Genomic DNA, 18,702 nt, shown 5'->3' on the forward strand with positions numbered 1-18,702 from the left:
GGGGGCATGAAACATTAAATCTGGAAGGGGCCTCAGGCATGGTCTGGAGCATTCCCTCGTTTTCAAGGTGAGGAATCTGATGCTCCAGGAGTTTAAGTGGCCTTCCCAAGAACTGGAACCCAGATTTCTTTTCTCCTGGCCAAGAGTACACAGGAGCTGAGACATTATGAATAAGGTAGGTTGTATAAAATGAGATAATGGATTGAAAGTACATGGTTATAATAACGTGATGACAATATCAGTAAGGTGTTTCAAATGTGAAATGCTATTTGTTACTATTTTTGCCCTGCTCTGAGAAGCTTAATGAACCAGGATGTGTCCCTTGAGATTACTCAGAGAGGCAGATTTTTTTTTCTCCCCGCCCCCCCTCCACCCCCCACCCAGACATCTACCTCATTCTAGAACCTGGATACCTAGGACTCTGTCCAGGAGCTAGATACCTGCTCTTGTGAGGAATGTTCTCATCTTCACAGGGTGCTATAGGATGCAGGCTTAGGGCAGAGAGGCCGTGCTATTACTTCAGGCTGAGTATCTCCTCTCCTTCCTTCTTTGTCTCTCTCCCTTTCTTCTTTTCCAACTACCTGCCCCTCACCCGACTCCCAACACACATACTCTTTAGGAGGCAAAGACAACTTTATTGGAAGGTAGGAATCCCTGTCACAAAATCTAGCCCTGATCCCCATCTAAAATTGTGGTGCAGACAGGAATATGGTCCCTTCCAGCCAGTCTAGCCCCAACCACTGCCTTTGGGTGTGAATCTGGCCTAAGTAGAGACCATCAGTGTGATTCTGGTTGGGAAGAGAGGGTGGCTGTGAACATGGTTACAGAGAGGGGTGGTTGTCTAGTTTGAGGGTCATTGCATGTTTGACTTTGTACATTGCGTTGTGTGCATGGCCATATCCCTGGGGATGTGGTTGTGTGTTTGAGAGTGTGACCTGAATGTGATGTGGTGGTGGCAGGTCGGGACGGTCCATCCCAGTGCCTGAGTGAGTGAGGAGAGGAGAGGAACTGGTGAAGGAATCCTTGCAGACCTATGGGGAATTTGGGGGTTGAGACTATAGAGTGAGGTCTACTGTCTGCCTAAGTGGATGTGGCTTCAGTTGTGGATGTGGCTGTGTGGCTGTGTGCCTGAAAGTTGTGTGGCCTTTTTATATCAGAACTCAGAGTGTTTCCTATTGGCACCAGAGCATTACAAACAATTGCTGCAGGGTCACTATTATCTAATATCTTCCCCCCTCCTCTCTCCCCTCCTCCCTCCTCCCTTTCCCCTTTCTTCCTTCCCTTTCTCTCCCTCCCTCCCTCCTTCGCTTCTTTTCTTGTCTGTACTTCATTTCAAGCTTACAGAGCTCTTGCTTTGGGCCAAGTACTATGTTGGGATTATTTGTCACTTGTTTTTTCTCCCCATAAACTAACCCATCAAAGTGCTATGGTGACTGACCTCCTCTTCAGCAACTTCATTATGAAAGCCTCTTCGTGGCAAGGATTAGGTCTTGCTTGGCTCTTTGTCCCCCTCAGTAAGTCATTGTTGGTGATGATATGTTGTAGCGCATCCTCTTCAGGAACAAAGGGAATGTGGGAAAGGGTTAGAGGGGTGCTGTGGATGAGTGGCCTGTTTTGGTGGAGACAAGGCAGGCAGAGAATTTGAGCCTGATGACCTGTGTCTCTCCTATTTATTCTCCTGCAGACCCATCACAGGCCCTGGAGATGCCAAGCCAGGTCTACAGTGTCTCATAGTGATCAATGCCATGTGTAGCCAAGGTTTGGGGGCATAACTTGGTTGTCTTTGTCACCAGCCTTTCCCTCTGGCACAGGCCTGGGCAGCCTGGCTGCCCGCAGGCTCTCACATGGGTCTCAGGATCTACCTGCAGGGCCTGGCTCCAGAGAAAATCACAGGACCTGGCAGAGGCCCCTTCCTCCCTTAGGGCCAGCAGCGATGGGATCATTTCTTCTCCCACAGGCTGGGCTGTGGTTTAGCCCATTTTCACCCTGGCACTGGCTCCCTGGAAGGGGCTTCCAGGTGCACATGGGTCTTAGAATTTAGTGGTGACTGCCATATGACACACTGAACCCTGGCTGTCCCCATCCTTCCAGGTTGGGCCCATCTGGGCTCAATGTCTGTACCGGGACCTCATTGGCACAGCTGCCGCAGTGCTCACAAATGGGTTTGAAAAGCAAGGAGTTGCTGTTTTCAAAAAAAAAAAAAAAAATTCTTTTGCAAACCTAGAGCCCAGTCCACAATTGCTTCACCTTTTTGCTCAACTCTATTTTCATACAGCAAATTGGAGAGAGATAAAAGAATGCCATGGAATTTGAAATGTCCAAGAGACACAGGGCACCATGGAGGATCCTGGGAAATCCACCATGGCACCCTACCCCTAGTGTGAACTCCTTTGTGAACTGTTTCTGAACCTCTCTGGGCCTCAGGTTTTAACTCTGTTGAATGAGAACATCTTCTTAATCACTGTATAGAGCTGTTCTTTAGGAGAAATGGCCTAGGCAATGTGAAAGCAGTTTGCAAAAGAACAAAAGGGAGGAAAGAGACAGATGGTTATTTGGCACTTACTGTATACCAGGAATTTCATAGACTACATCTCAGTCTGAGCTGGGCTCTAGAGACTAGTGGGGTCCCTGATTCCCACTAAACTCCTCCATGTCCTATCTTTCCTCCTCCCTGAGCTTGAGCTCCGGGATTCCCAAGGGGGTGCTCGAACCATCCAGTAAGCACTTGAGCTAAAGTATTAATAGTGTGTAGACAACTACTAGGGGGTCAGGAGTCATGGGCTCCAGTTCTAGCTCTGTTACTCCCTGTGTGATTTGGGCAGGCCACCCGAACCCTCTGGGCTTTCTGATCACAAGCATGTCCCTGACTCTGCATGGCCCCCAGATACCTCCAAGGGTTCCTAAAGCCTTAGTATGAAACCAGGTGCCTTAACTTGACGTTCATCAGGTCTCTATTCTGGCTTCAGTTTACCTTTTCCATCATGAAATTCCTCTTCCTCCATGCCTCACTCTCCTTGTGTTTCCAAAGCCCTGCACTTTCCCGCCTGCACACCCTCTCATCACCCTCTGTGAATGGAATACACCTAGGATGCCCAGCGCAGTGCCTGCCAGAGAACCAAGTGTTCTGAAAGGCAGCTTAGATCATTTCCACCCGAAGTGCCCACTGCTTCATCCACACGGCATCACTCATGCAGTGCCCAAGCCTCAAATATTAAACCAGAGTCTAACAACCAAACAAATCTAGACTCTGGGACACTGTACAAGATAATTGGCTTGGATTCTTCCAAGATGTCAATGGCAGGACAGACGAGAAAGAAAAAGGTGGGGAAGATGGTTCTAGATTTATGGAAATGCTCTAGGCTCTACTAGACTAGACTGACCACCAAATGGAACCTGTGATCCTTGAGTGGTTTTTGGATTAAAAAAAATTGATATAAAGAATATTATTGGGACAATTAGAAAAATTTGATTACAGTCTATGTAGTAGTCTGCTAGTGCTGCCGTAATGCAATACCACAGACTGGCGGCTTAGCAACAGACATTTTATTGTCCACAGTTCCGGAAGCTGGAAGTCCAGGATTGAGGCATCTGTAGATTTGGTTTTTTCTTCTCCTTGGCTTGCAGATGGCTTCCTTGGCACTGTGTCCTCATGTGTCCTTTCCTCTGTATGTACACATCTGTGTCCTAATGCCTTCTTCTTATAAGAATACAGTCATATTGAACTAAGGCCCATGCGTGTGACCTTGTTTTACCTTATTTACCTCTGTTAAGTTTGGCCCTATCTCCACATAACAGTAACGTGTGAGGTACGGGGGTGGGAGGTTAGGGCTTCAACATGTGAATTTTAGGGAGATACAGTTTAGCTCATAACAATTTGAATACTGATGCTCTTGATCTTAAACTTAGTGGGTGGGACAAGACATTGTGGTTATTGGGGTGCCTGGGTGGCTCAGTTGGTTAAGCATCGACTTCAGCTCAGGTCATGATCTCACGGTTCGGGAGTTCAAACCCCGCGTTGGGCTCTGTGCTGACAGCTCAGGGCCTGGAGCCTGCTTTGGATTCTGCGTCTCCCTCTCTCTCTGCCCCTCCCCCTCTAATGCTCTGTCTCTGCCTCTCAAAAAGTGAATAAACGTTTAAAAAAAATTTAAAAAAAGACATTGTGGTTATTTAGAATATCTTTGTTTTTAGAATATATATGCTGAAATGTTTAGGGGTAAAAAATCATCTATGACTTTCAAATGGTGCAACAACAACAACCACAACAACAACAAAGTATATGTAGAGAGAGCAAATGTGACAAAATGGTGACTATTGGTGAATCTAGATAAAGGGGATAAGGTATTATTTGTAATAATCTTGTAAGTTTTCTATAGGTTTGAAATTTTCAAAACAAAAACTTGGGAGGAAGGAAACTTATCTCAATCTCAGGGTCCTAGGACCCCAAAATATGATGTTCGTTTCCCCCTATTATGTGCTCAGAGACTGGCTGTTCTTTTCTCTCTTAGGATTTATTATTGTTTTTTATTTTGTATTTGTATTTTATTGATTTGACAGCTATCTGTCTGTCTGGGCTCTACAGAGGCAGGCGTTGCCTTGCTTGGCTCATGTCTGTGCCCCAACACCCCACACAAGGCCTGGCATTCAATGATACTGATGAACTGAGTGAATGAATGAACGAATGAACATAGATGGGGCCGAACAGACATAGACCAGAAATGTGGATGGGGAATTGAGGAAGGGTCTAGATCCCAGACAGCACCTTAAAGTTGATGAGCCTGAGGCCATCCTTGCTCTCCTGTCTGCTTTCCCTCCGTTTCCCCTTTGGGTCTTCCCTCTTTCCCTCCTTCTCTCTCTCTCTTCCCTCCCACCCCACTTGCTTTCTCTCCATTTGTTGCTGTGGATTCTTGGGTGCCCCTGCCTCCCTCCCAGGCCTGCCTGGGCTGTCACTGGGTATCAGACTCCCCAGGAATTGCAGGATCTTAGGGGAGGGGCGGGCCAGGCAGGGGCAGCTGGGCGAGGAGACTCGGGCGGGCGCACCGCCAAGGGACATCTCACGGCCAGTCCGAACCTTTCATTTTCTGGGAAGGAAATCTCTTCAAAGGGCTCCTAATTCCTTGCCTGCAAAAGTCAGAAAGTCTCTTCCCCAGGGTGCTTAAGCATTCCCTCCAGGCACAGACGGAAATCCTTTACCCTGTGATGCTTCTGACCAGGGGGCGGGTCAAGGACACCCAGATGGGCTAGGAAGCCAGGCTGTCCCTGGAGGCCCAGGATGGCAGTAGACTCAGGCTGACCAGGTGCACTTGGGTCCTTGGAGCCTGGGGAGGCAGAACAATCCAGGTCTTAGCATTGCCCTTTCGTTTCACAGCTATGGCCTTAGGCAAGCTGTAGCCCCTCTCCCAGGCCTCAGTTTACTCATTTCTGAAATGAAGCAGTTGGATCAGGAACTGAAGCTGGCAGTGATGCTGGTGGGGTGGAGGGGCTGTCACCCTTTGAAAGAATGCTAAATGGTGTGTGTGTGTGTGTGTGTGTGTGTGTGTGTGTGTGTACTTTTGCGGTATGGCCTTTCTCACCTGGAGGACAGAGCTGCCATATACCATCTGGCAGCCAGTGCACTGCTGGGGTCAAATTCAGATCATCCTCACAGGCCAAACTACCAGCCCTGGTGCATCTCTGTATTTGCCTGGTGAAAAGGGTGGGGTGTTTGTTTGTTTGTTTCTTAAGTGAACAAAGGCTCTGTCTGGGTCTTCAGTGTCCTTAGGAGTCACCATTAAGTCGCTGCTTATGACTTGATGACCCCAATCCTTCCAAGGCAAGAGGGTGAAACTCCCTTTGAGCCCAGCTGAAGGTGGTGATAGACTCTCCAGCTGGAAGGAACTGCAGAAATACTTCAGGGCCCTCCATTCCATGGCAAATCTAGTCATTCCTTCCAGCTGCCCTCATACTTGCCTGCATGGCAGCATCAGCTTCTCAGGGTGTCCCCCACTTCACCCCTGCTGCCCTCTCACAGCAGCCAGCGGATGCTTTGAAACTCACAAGTCAGCCCACATCACATAGCTCCCTCTTAAACCCACTTAAGGTTCTCTAAATCCTCTTTCCTCATGGCATTTTGGATAAAACTCAAATTGCTTTCTTCTCATCACTCAAACCTCAGCTCGGAAGTGACCTCCTCAGAGAGGCCTTCCCTGACCATCGCATCTAATAAGCACCCCACACCCTGCCCTCCATCATTTTTTATCTCAAGAATTTGCATTATGTATTTGCCTGCTCCCTGGTTTCTTGTCTGTCTCCCCAACTAGACTGTAATCCATATGAGGGCAGAGCCTGTGTGAGTCTGGCTGATAGCTTAACTCCTGTGACCAGTAGGGATGTGGGAGGTAATTGATCAACTTCCATGATTGGAGGACATGGTAACTAACCAGCTTGTGCCTTTCCCTGCCCTGGCAGTTTTAGCAGTGAGCAAACTGGAGCCCAGGATATGAAGAGTGGGATGTGGAATGAACTGTTCAAGTTTACCCCACACTGTCAACCTGGACTGGAACCCCTCTACTGCTTCTCAGCCCCAGAGCTGTCCTGCCAGGGAAATTTCAGGCTCACAAGGATATTCCCACCACCTCAAGGAGACATGATCTGATGTCACATTCCAAGGCCCTGACTTCCCTCTGAACTTGAACCTTTTAGAAAAAAGAGGTAAGAGAATAAAACCACTGGACGTCAACGTCTAACTTCCTGCCAAATGCCACACGGAATTCAGATCTACTTACTCTAACAAATTTAAGAAGATTTTAAAGTCACTAAAAGCTTTTCAAATTAGCTTTTTATCAAAATAATACTTGAACACAGTTTAAAAAGTCAAATAATGCTAACAAGCTTATAACTTAAAAAAAAACTCAACTGTTAGTTTTGTTTAATGCTGAGCCAAGTGGTGTACTATTATGACATTTATTTTTTTGTATAAATTTTTTAGTTTCCTGAGGCTAATTACTGCTCATTTCTTTTCACTGTTTAGATTTCTTTGAACCTTTGGCTCTGTCTCCCCATATCCTCCAGTGCACCAGCAGTGTTTCTCAGAACAGTTTTTCCCATTAGTAAACCTGTCAGCTCGTCTCTCAGCTTCATATTTTTCCAGAGATGGTGCTCCTGGAAGCTTCCTTCCTCTCATTCTTCTTTAAGACTTGTGGCTCTCCAGACCTCTGAGAAAGCACAGAAGATAGTGATAGTCACATCTCCCTCCATCTTGGGTCTTTGGTTCATACCATGTCCAGTCACCTTTCCCTTATTCATCTTCATGAAAGAACAATGCCAGCATTCCACACTGTATCAAAGAACAAGTGGAGGGTGGAGGGAGGGGGTGTAATACTCTACTTTGGCTGGTTCCTATCAGTGCTTTGATTTATTGCTGTGATTGGATGGAATATGTTAGGCAGAATCGTGTGAGATTTTGGCTGGTTGTTACTAAAGTAAATTTTATAGTGTCTCTTGAATTTACTCAAGCCCTTGAGCTTTATGGTAATGCAGAAGATTAATTAGGAGGAAACAGAATTGTCCAAGCATCCCCCAAATCTTGTTCCATTCAGAGCCAGATTTGTAAGTGGTCAGTGTCATGATCTGAAGGGAGTCCAAGGAGCTGCTGTCCCTGAATGTCAATTCCGCTTGGAAAAGCCTGTCTGAGTCTCCACCATTATTGCCCTAGCCTCTACTTCCTAAGGATCTGTTGTTGAAACTCACGTTTCTCTTGGAGGGATCACATTTTAAATCACATCTGGGTTTTTACTTTAGGGAGACTATGTATTAACTGCTTTCCAAAGAGCAGGTAGAGCAGAGGAGCAGTGGGGGGAACTCTTCCACAACCCACAAAGTCCACAGTGGTCCCTCCATTAGCAGGCTGGCCAGTGGAGAGCAGTGCCAAGGAGGGTGGGGGAAGTACATCTGCAGGAAGGGCAGACCCTCAGCTCCTCTTTATCTTTATCCCTCACTGGGATTTCTCACTCTCAAGTCAGATGTGGAATTTTCTGGCATGTATGTATGTGTGTTTACCATGACCTCCTAAAGTAGACATCAGAAAGGATGGACTCAGCTCTTCTCCTTCTTCCCTGCCCATGGCATGGCCCATTAAAGTGAAGATTCCTAGTTTGAGCAGAGTCATACCTGGAAAACTAGGGAGGAGGTCTTACAAGGACGCCAGCACCCCCCTGTGGCATCCTGATAACACAGGCATCTGCTGTCTCCCATAGCTGCAGCTTGAGTCTCTCTGGCCAACGCTGGACCAGAGGCTTAGCCCATGTTCACAACTGTGGAGCTCTAGAGCTGGCTGGGGTTCTCCCAACTGTCGAATTAGCCCAGACAGGAGGGCCCATCCTCCAACTCAAACTCACCCCCTTTGTAAAGAGGAGAATTCAGGGAAGGTCCATTCAAGACCAGTGCAGCTTGGGCTTTGCAGGACACTACATGGCCTTGGTTCGATGTCAATGCCATCCTGTTCGTCTTTGTTTTCCCCTCTCTCCCTGTGGCTTTCTCTCCCTCTCTCTCCGTTAGACTCTTCCTTGTCTACTTTGTTTCTCTGTGTCCCATGTTCTTGGTTCACAGCTTTCCTTTCTCAAGTCAAGATGCATTAGAGCAATGAGACAAACCTGGATGCTAAAAGGTCTGAGCTGGGGAACTTTACTTGGCATCAGCTCTGCAAATGTGTGTGTTTTCATTTTCTGATCATTTCATGTCATGTGGAGGTGGAAGGGTCCTGGTCGATTTTCCTATGAGGATGTGGATCCTGTTGACCCCTCTGCTTCCAACCCCCTCTGTGACAGAAAGCATGAGTTTGCTTTGAATTAGCAACATGGGTCTTTCCCTCCAGATTCTGTCTGTGACTATAACCTTGAGCTTTTCTCAATATTTATTAAAAGCATAGTTGAACTTAACTGTAAATCAAAGTGACAATATAACCATGCAGAGGAAAACAAAGAACCCATCCAAGGAACTTGTGAACACAGTGCTCTTACTGAACACCCTTGGTGGGATGTAGGCCAAGGATTACTGAACTGAAAAAAAATCTTCCCCTTAACTTAGGCAGCTTGTGGTCAGAAGAGATTGTGATGAAGTAATTCCTAAGCTATTTTGAGTATATGGTAGTAAATGAGTGAGTAGATTGGTATTTTGGGAGCTAGGATTTTACTGTGGGGGAAAGGAGATATGGCCATGGAATGAAGGAAGGAGAGGAAGAACTTTTGGTATTAGGTTGGAATCAGAAGTAACTGTACAAACACATACTTTAAAAATGGATATGTGTTTCCTATTTCTGTCCACTCCAAAGGCCTAGAAGTAATGATGCCCCAGTGGTAATGAGTTCAAAGGGTACCAGAACTCCTTGGAGAAATGGCTGATTCCAGATCTAGAGAAGAGAAAATGCAAGGTTGGTCTGGAATGTCTTGTCATTCCAGAAAGTACTCCAAGTAAGGAAGTGTGCAAAACATTGAGGAGATGTCAAAAAGACATAGGAGCCACCTTGAAGAAGCTCAAATTGGTAAAGTTTGGGTCAATTGGAGCATCAAAAAGAATAGTGAAAGTCATAAATAATAACACAAAATAAAAGATCAAGGAGTCCATTGAGATATTCAAATAATAATAATAATGATGATGATAATGAAAGTGTAGAGAAAGATGGGAAAGCTCTTCTTCATAGAAAAACGTCACCAAAGAAATGTAAAGGGAATAACAAAATTAGTAAATCATGATTTTCCAATCACCATTCAATAACTGGAGCAAGTAAATGTTGATCATTGGGTGCTCAGCCACTGGATAAAACCATTAGGATATAGGATGTTCACACAGTCTCAAAATATCACCCTATAAATGTCCACTCATTATAGGAAAACAAAAGTACTTTTGCGTCAGATGATCAAACTTATCATCTAAAATGAGGTAAGTGATCAAATATGTCTTCTGCTATAAGGATACAAGGTCACCTCTGTAGTATTTTTGCCAAACATTTAACTTGAACCTAATCATGAAGAAACAATCAACTTTGGGAAGAAACCCAAATTTGAGGGCCATTCTGCAAAATGACTTTCTGGTATGCTTTAAAAAATACCACTATCATGGGAGACAGACAGAAAAAAGCTGTCATGGCAACTAAAAGCAACGTGTGATCATAGATTGGATCATTAATATTTTTGGAAACGTTAGAAAGGAGGGCATTTATGGGATAATTTGGGAGCTATGCATATGGACCTTATATTAGATAATAGTACTTATTGATATGAAATTTCCTGTGATGGTTATATTGTGTTTATGGAGCACAGTGTCCATGTTCTTTGGAAACAAATACAGAAGTACTTAGCTATGAAGTATTGTGATGCCTGCCACTTACTCCCAAGTGATTTTGAAGGGGAAAAACGTATTTATATGAAAAAAAATGGAGGAAGAAAGGAACAATCGGGCACAAATATGATAAAATGTGAACTGAATTTTCTAGATAAAGAGTATAGAGATGTGTGTTGCATTGTTTTCTTCATCTTTTCTATAGACCTGAGAATTTTCAGAGTAAGAAGTTTGCAGGGAAAGCAAGCTTAGGGCTATAAAAAAGTACATGGAGTCCTGCTCAATGCAGTCCACTTTGTCCAGCTGAGCTCACATTTGGGGCTTGGTCAGCATTGTTGCCTCTGACAGGCACATTTTCTGGGAATGGAAAAAGGAAAAAGATTTGAACCTTCCAGGAGATCAGTTCCCTACTGCCAGGTGCCTCTGGTGGACGCATCTCACCTGCCTGGGACCGGTGGGGAGAGGAGCCTCACACTGGATGACTGAGCCCCAGCTTCTGCCTTGGAATGGCTACTTCTGATGAAATCTAAAATGTCTGACACCTCTACAGCGAGTCCCCATAGATCAGCTCTCTATCAGTCAGAGTACTGCATTCCCACAGGAATAGTCCAGAATTCTAAGCTGAGATTCATAGCAGTATGTCCTAAACCCAGCTGCTCCTCACAATCACCTGAGGACTTGTTAAGTTGCAGATTTTGTATTTTTAGGAAAAATCCGTATTTTTACGGAAATCTGTATTTTTAGGAAAATGTCCAGGTGCCTCTAATCTGGAAATGGGGATTGAAACCTCAGGATAGGTTTCTCCACCTAAAAAAGGAGAATGAAGCAAAGACACACTTTAGAAACTTTTCCTTGATCCATCCATTAGTCATCCAATGGTAAAACTCTCTTCTGTCTGATTTAAAGTCTGCAATCTAAGTAAAACTCCCTGCATTGGAGTGGGTTAAATAATTGACACAGAGCTTGGGTCTTGAAGTTGGAAAGGTACTTTCACATGTCGCAGGCGCTGAGTGTTTGGATCAGGAATGTGGTCTGGGTGACTTCCAGGCATAGCCTGCCTGTGCCAGGCTGGCAGGTTCTCAGCAGGACCCAGCCCCTGTCTCCCCTGGCTTCTAAGAGCTCTATCTCTGCCATGTGGGAAGGAAACCGTCTAGGTCTAGAAATACAGCAAAGGACTGAATATATCTGTGAAAGTGAGCAGTCTGGAATCAGGGATGATTAGCACTCAAAAGAAATGAGAGATTGTCCTGTTTCTTCTCTGACCACTTTAGAGGTGGGAGAGCTGAGGCCCAAGATCTGTTCCATGGCTGGTAAGTGTCAGAAATGGGTCTCTAACCATGACTCAGAGTCTCTCCAACTTATCTCTGTTTGGTCCAAACAACCCCCATTTTTAGGCATATATGAAGATAATAAAAGTCAAGTATTGGGTGAAATGGAAAATACTAAAAGGGCTAACTCAGAAAATATAGGCCAATTTCTCTATGGCCAAAATATGCCTAATAAGTTGTGGAATTTTTTCCCCCTTATTTCTTCCTCGGAGCTTTTCCCACAAATTAACACTTTTAGTGTCTGTTTGTCCTTAAAAGACAGCAGTGTTTAGAACCTTGTGATGATGGGGATGATTTCTTTTGCTCTCAGGTTTTGCCTGATTTGAGTGAAGTAAAAATTTAAAAAGAAAGAGACTCATCTGGAAAATCCTTTACAATTATTAGCTTATAACTCAATTTAAAAATGGATATTTTAAATTCATTAATCAATTAATTATTTGTGTGCTAGGTACTTGGAATAGAGATATAGCAGTTGACAAACATACTAAAAATCTAAAAGCCCTTGCCTCTTGGAAATTGTAATTTAGTGGATAGTAGAGGTAAATCCAATAGTCAATTTGTAGTGATTGTCTAAATAAATATAACTTTAAATGTTAACCTTCAAACTCAGTCATGTTATATGAAAACAGTGTATGTATAATACATTTTCTTGTTCTTAAATAAGACTGTGGAATTATAAGATACTAGATAAAATTATTGTGTATATTTGCACGTCTGTGTTGCTTTTTAAAAACTACAACAAATGGAAAAAAATGGACCTGTCCACATTTTAAGTGTCCTAGCAATTTAACTTCTCTTAATGGGCTTCCAGGTTTTAAATGGATTAGCAGTGTTTGCTTTGGGTCAAACTGGTGGGGCAGTAGACACTGGTCCTTAGAATTTGGGGAATTCTACTCAGAATCCTTTTGGTTTCCAAGAACAGAGACCCATTTGAATATGTTCCAGAAAAGGGGACTTCGTTATGAGAATCCAAAAGGAAAACACAACAAAATATGTATTAAAGAGCTCAACACAACCACATTTCACTAGGACTAGGATGGGAAACCCCAGAGCCATTAGGAATAGGGGCTTGTCTCTGCAAGGGTTCTATCTGTCTGTCTGTCTCTCTTCTCCTTGTCTTGTGGCTTCTTGGCTTTTCTCAGCACATGTCTACTCTCCCTTCTCTCCTTGACTTTCCTATGTGGTTTCAATTTCTTCTTTCCCCCAAGTCTCACCTTGCACATAACCATAATGGCTACCACTGTGTCCATTCTCCTGGCTTTTCAATGGTAGTGCCGCCACCACAGCCACCTGACAATTTCCCTTGGAGGCTTTTAGTTTAAATTCTCAAGAGAGAACCTCATTTTCTTGAGCCAGGCCATACAAGGTATAGGTTGCTGACTGGTTTATGGATAGTCCCCTCATTGGGTCAGATGTCATTCCTGGTCCCATTAGTCATCACCAAATTCAGATGTATAGATGTGACCATTGAGGGCCATCTTGGAGCTTGTCGAGGGCTGCTGTGAACAGGACTCCTGAAATGACTAATATGTCTGGAAGACTATGGCCCAAGGCCATTTTTGCTGGCTAAAGGGGCAGGGGAGTGTCTGGAACCAGAGGGAGCACATGACTTTTCTTAAAATTGAAGGTGTTTATGCTCGAGATGAAGTTGAATTCTATCTAGCAAGAGATGTGCTTGTGTATAGGAAGCAAAGAACAACATGTGACTCCTGGTGGAAAACCAAACAAAACCAGAGTAATCTGGGGAGACGTAACTCGTGCTTGTGGAAACAGTGGCATAGTTCATGCCAAATTCCAAAGTAGCCTTCTTGCTAAAGCCATTGGCCACAGAATCCATGTGATGCTGTACCCCTCAAGGATTTAAACTTACTGAAAAGTAAATAAATACAAGTATAGATTTGTTTTCTTGTATTTTTGTTAGAAAGAAAGAAAGGAAAAAGGAAAGGAAAGGAAGAAAGAAAAAGAGAAAGAAAGAAAGAAAGAAAGAAAGAAAGAAAGAAAGAAAGAAAAGAAAAAAAAAGAAAAGGAAGAGAAGGGAGGGAAGGACGAAGGAAAGAAGGAAAGACAGAAGGAAGGGAGGGAGGAAATTACCATTGAGAACAGCAGCACTTGTAAATGAGGCAGATTCATCCAGAAGGCAGTGTTTGGGAAGAGGTACTCTGAAACTGTTTTATTATTGTGGTAGTATTTCTTCTCAGATCAGAACCCTTGAGGACACCCTTGATTGTTCCTGAACCCCATGAGTGTTGTGACCTGGGCAAAGTGAGAGATGGAGTTTCAAGAAGCCAGAACTGAATCCAGGAACCCATTTTTTTTTTAGCCCGTAGGTGTCTGTGAACACAAGGAAAGCAAAACTAGGAGGGGAGAGCTCCCTCATTTGTATTCCCTGGCATTCTTGACTACTCTTTTTTTTTTTAATTTTTTAAAATGTTTTATTTATTTTTGAGAGAGAGAGAGAGACAGAGTGCAAGTGGGGGAAGGGAAGAGAGACAGGGAGACACAGAATCTGAAGCAGGCTCCAGGCTCCGAGCTGACAGCACAGAGCCTGACACAGGGCTCGAACTCACGAACCGTGAGATCATGACCTGAGCCGAGGTCGATGCTAACCGACTGAGCCATCCAGGTGCCCCTTGAATCTGTATCTAACCGCAGATATCTGGGTCAGAGTGGTCTGGTAAGCTTGGGTCAGAGTGAACCCTCAGTGGTGATTAAAAAGAAAAGTGCTCTACATGGGTAATTTTCAGGCCAAACATCATGATGGAACATCAGTCAAGGAAGGCATGTTGGCAGATTTCTGGTTAGAATGGGATCAAGGTTGGGATCCACCAAGAACAGTCAGTGAAATTTGGTTTCATCCTTCTAGAGAAGATGGCTGGGACCATAGAAGATTTAAGAGGCCAAAATTAAGCCTAGAGTATTCTTGTCAGAGAGAGGTTAGCTAAGAATTACATCCTGGAAGCCCAAGTGGGTTTATAGGAGGTGGGACCCTTAGTATTCCAGGAAAACCAGGAAGGCCAATTGAAAGGCTGCTGTGCTTTTGATCAGGTGGAGTCATATACAACAGAGTTTGTAAGGCAAGTAATTGACAAGGCCAATGTTGACCATGAAGGTGGGTGAACAAGGCACTAAGTGTGTGGACTTTGGGATCAGACAGAAACTTCTGGAACTGCATGATTTGGGTAAGCCTCAGTTTCCTCATCTGTAACATGCAGATAATATCTAGTTTGCAGAGTTGTTGGGGGGGGGTGCTAATATGTTATCTGTAAAGTAGAAATGTTCACTATTATTATATAATCCTTACCATCAGAATATTTGTCCATGATCATTGATAAAACACATTACCATGCAATATCTCATTTGGCTTTTGCCATTTGAAACTGCATTTTCTCACCACAGCAATGAGCAGGAATTAGGAAAGAAGGAAAATGCTTTCAATACTTCCTTTGAAGTTACTTCTTTTTGGAATTCACTTTCATCCAGAGTCAAAGCTTCTGTGCTGGAGTTGAGGGCTAAAACCCCTGGGGAAGACAAGACTTCAATAAAAGTTCACACTAGAATTCTAGATCTCTGATATAAATTTTTTTTTCTTATGAGAAGTGTTTTTGGTGGGAAGTACAGGGACAGTGAGGAGGAAGACATAAGCTTAAAGGAAACAAAGTGAATAAAAATCAGTCAAGGGAACCAGAGACCAGTTCCCTACTTTGTCTTAAGGCCAGCTTGGCCTGTTTCTTACAAAGTGCTTGGTTAATTCTAAGACCTCTTTCAGAAATTTATAATGTGAAGTAGTTCTGAGAAGTCTTGTGGCCAAGAAAATGCCCTCATTGCCCTTAAACCAGCAGTACCAAATTCATTTCCCACAGAGCTTCTTTCCAGACAAAGATCCTATCAGCCTCCTAAGGAACTAGGGAATTCTGTTCTATATCTAATCAAGGAAGGGTACATGCAATCCTAACTTTTGTTTTCTCACCTTGAATTATCTAGGTACCTTAGGGAAGACTGGATTAGACAAATAAGATAATTATCTTCAAATGTATGGAGGGTTGGCACTTCAGACAGTGGGATTTAGATTTGCTCTGCACGGCTCCGAAGAACAGAGCAGGGGCCAGGGGCTAGATTCCAGGTCAGCAGACTTGACTTCGTAATGAGAGAGAATGTTTTAAAAATTATTTTTTTTAAGTTTTTATTTTTAAGTAATCTCCACACCAAACATGGGCTCAAATTCACAGCCCTGAGGTCAAGAGTTGCATATTCTACCGACTGAGCCAGCCCCCCAAAATTGCCTTATTTTTTGAAAAAACATATAAACACATGCTACAAAATTTTAAAGTGTTAATGCCAAATAAGGATATGGGTCAATAGAAATGTTTACACATCGCTGGTGATATAACCTGTTTGGAAGAAGTCACCGTTTCTATACTCCATGACCTAGCCATCCGCTTCGTAGAATTTACCCCAGAGAATTCCCCAGAGAAATTACTGCACATGTGCACCAGGAGATGCATACAAGAATGTTCTGGGAAAGACAGAGAGCTTCAAACTGGAAATGACCAAATGTCCACCAACAGGAGAATGGATCAACAAATTATATAGTATTTTCATACAATGAAGTAGTATATAGTGATGGAAGTGAAAAACCAACAGATACGTGAAACAACATACAATGGAAAAATTTCCATACAATGGAAAAATCATAGAAACTTAATATTGACATGTAAAAAGTAAGTTGTAGAAGACTACATATAACATGATTTTATAAACCCCAAATCAAGTCAGATGAAACAATGTATTGCTTAAACCTGTATCTATATGATAAAACTATTTTTAAAAGATAATAAGAGACAGCATTGTTCATAATAGCCAAAAGATGGAAACAACCCAACTGTCTTTCAGCTGGTAAGTGGCTAAATAACATGTGGTATATCCATACAATAGAATATGATTTGGTAATAAAAAGAAGCAAAGTACTGTTGCATGCAGAAACACAGACAAGTTTTGAAAGCATGCTGAGTAAAGGAAGCCAGTCCCAGAGATTCCATTTATATGAAATTAATAAATAAATCCATAGAGACAGAAAGTAAATGTCTGGTTGCCTAAGGGCTGAGGTGGGAGGTTCTTAGAGGGAATGGGGAGTGACTGCTAATGGGTATAGAGCTTTCCTGGGGGTAATGAAAATGTTCTAAAACTGTAGTTTGTGTTTGTTGGTTGCACAATTCTACAGATATAACAAAAACCATCAAATGTCCACTTTAAATGGGTGAATCATATGGTGTGTGAATTATATCTCAATAAAGTTGTTTAAAAAAGTAGCAAGAGATGGACACCTTGGGTGGCTTGGTTAAGTGTCTGACTCTTGATTTTAGCTCAGGTCATGATCTCACAGTTGTGAAATGGAGCCCCCTGTCCGGTTCTGTGCTGGGTGTGGAGCCTGCTTAAGATTCTCTGTCTCCCTCTCTCTCTCTACCCCTCCCCTGCACATGTGCGCTTGCTCTTGTGTGCTCTCTCTCTCTCTCTCAAAAAAAAAAAAAAAAAAAAAAAAAAAAAAGCAAGAGAATAATGGACACGAAACTCAAGAAGGTGATACATGTGAGGGAAGAGGAGGGGTACACAAGAATAGGGTAGAGGAAGAGCCCACAGGTAGCCTTTATGGCACTGAACATGTTCCAGCAGTGAGGTACTCTCTCTGGGGGGATTTATCCACATTTTATTTTTAAAAATTGTACCACATAACTTGCATCTATGTTGCACGTATTCTTTTGTAGATGTCAAACAATCCATAACAAAATTTTAATACAAAATGTACAAAAACACATATAGTAAAGGTAGGTCTCACTCCCTTTGCTAGTTTGGAGGCCGCTACTGCTGTCTGTTTCTTTTGTGCCCTTCTGGAAAATATGTGCATTTATTAACGTGACACGTGTGTATGTATCCAGAAGAGACCGCACACTCTTCACACTGCTCACACATTGTTTCAGAGAAAAACTTGTAGAACTTTCCAAAGCTGCACACAGAGTGGCCTTTGTTGTGTTACTGGCAGAGAGGTGTTCAGTCCTATTGGGGAAACATGCATGTACTGAAGCCAGACTGCCCCTGGTTAGCCTTGCAGCCTGCTCCTTTGCTGCAGTCAAGCCTATGAAACAAAAAGGCCACCTCATCTGGAATGGCATCCCACCATCATCTTATATCCCCTACCTCCCCATTATTTTCCTTCCTAGCACAGCCTGGCACAATATGTATCCGTTTGTTTAGCTGTTTATCATTCATCTCCTCCATTAGAAACCAAGCTCTGTGACAGCAGGGACTTTGTTCCAGTGCCCTGTAGGGTATATTGCAGTAGGCACACAATGAATATTTATTGAATGGTTGAATAAATAAAAGAATGAATGAATGAATGTCTGGTCTGAAATTCCAGCTTCACCACATACTAGCTGTGAAATCTTAGGCAAGTTATTACATTTCTTTTTGCTTTAGGTTTTTCATTAGCACGATGGCATAAAATTATAAGAAAAAAAGGATTAAATAAACTGATGCATTCAAAGCACTTAGAGCAGGGCCTGGCACATAGTAACATTCAGCAGGGATGTACCATAATTTATATAACTGGTCTCCTATTTAGGGTGTTTCCAAATAGAGCCGGATTGCAGAACTTTGTTATAACGCCATTTTGCGAACGGGCAAGTCTAGTGGTTGGATACATTTCTACAAGTGGAATTTTTGGGTCCAAGGGTACATTCATGTTTGATGTTGAGAGATAGTGCCAACTTGAAGAGATCAGTAGTGATGAGCAGAACTGGCCGCAGTGGAAGATGCTGTTTCCTGACACTAGTCATGCTTACTCAGTCACTAGGCTTGTGTCTGGCTCTCAGGGATGTGGTGGCAGCTCTTCTTTCTGCAGGTGGGAGGCTGGGTTGTGTGACCTGCAAGGTCCCTGCAGATTCAGAGCCGAGCAGCACATCCCATACTATTGCTGGCTAAGTGCCAGACATTTGCAACGTGAAAATGCAAACTTTAAAAAGTTCCATTTTATGTCTTAATTTTAAAGGAAGAGCCATTTTTAAAAATTCAC

General features: G+C 43.3%; 1 long non-coding RNA gene across 3 annotated transcripts in view; it reads left to right on the forward strand.

Moving 5' to 3' along the window:
- LOC123380854 overlaps nt 1–6,973 on the forward strand; it is a 109,053-nt gene extending 102,080 nt beyond the window's left edge. For all 3 annotated transcript variants that reach the window (XR_006587178.1, XR_006587174.1, XR_006587175.1), the window contains one exon: nt 6,445–6,973. This is a non-coding gene — a long non-coding RNA (uncharacterized LOC123380854). The remainder of the gene's footprint in view (nt 1–6,444) is intronic.
- The last annotated feature ends 11,729 nt before the right edge of the window (nt 6,974–18,702 follow it).

The sequence above is a fragment of the Felis catus genome, chromosome D2 (assembly GCF_018350175.1).
Source record: "Felis catus isolate Fca126 chromosome D2, F.catus_Fca126_mat1.0, whole genome shotgun sequence".
Classification (NCBI taxonomy): domain Eukaryota; kingdom Metazoa; phylum Chordata; class Mammalia; order Carnivora; family Felidae; genus Felis; species Felis catus.